This window comes from Penaeus monodon, chromosome 34 (assembly GCF_015228065.2).
Source record: "Penaeus monodon isolate SGIC_2016 chromosome 34, NSTDA_Pmon_1, whole genome shotgun sequence".
NCBI lineage: Eukaryota > Metazoa > Arthropoda > Malacostraca > Decapoda > Penaeidae > Penaeus > Penaeus monodon.
Window position 1 is genome coordinate 12626782 of NC_051419.1, and position 409 is coordinate 12627190.

At 30.6% G+C, this 409-nt stretch overlaps 1 protein-coding gene across 1 annotated transcript in view; it reads right to left on the minus strand.

The window, feature by feature from the left end:
- Window positions 1-409, minus strand: part of LOC119594819 (enhancer of polycomb homolog 1-like) — a gene marked incomplete in the record, with an annotated part of 44199 nt that overhangs the window by 23308 nt on the left and 20482 nt on the right.

A 409-nucleotide genomic window follows, 5' to 3' on the forward strand; every position in this document is an offset into this window, starting at 1 on the left:
ATGACTGACATAAATTTCTAGGTAGGTTCCCTAGGGTGAGACTCCCAACCCACCCCCACTCATAAGAAAAAAGTAAATACCATGTAAATAAGTTAGGCTTTATCTGTAAACAAATCATCACTTCCTCCTTGGAAGTAAAACAAATGAATGTGTCTCCTACCTTTATAGGCCTCAACTTCTTACATTAAAAGTAGTTACATTATAAAATTTGTATTTAAATCAGCAAGTGATTACATATGTATCATTAATCTGTGAAATAAAATCTTAACATTTCATAAATATGAATACACATTCCTATACTTCTGCAACCCATCATACAATGATGTATTTAGACCTGTATAATACTGCACAGAATCAATTTCAACCAACTAAGTATATCATAAACTAAAGAAACTAAAATCAAATTATC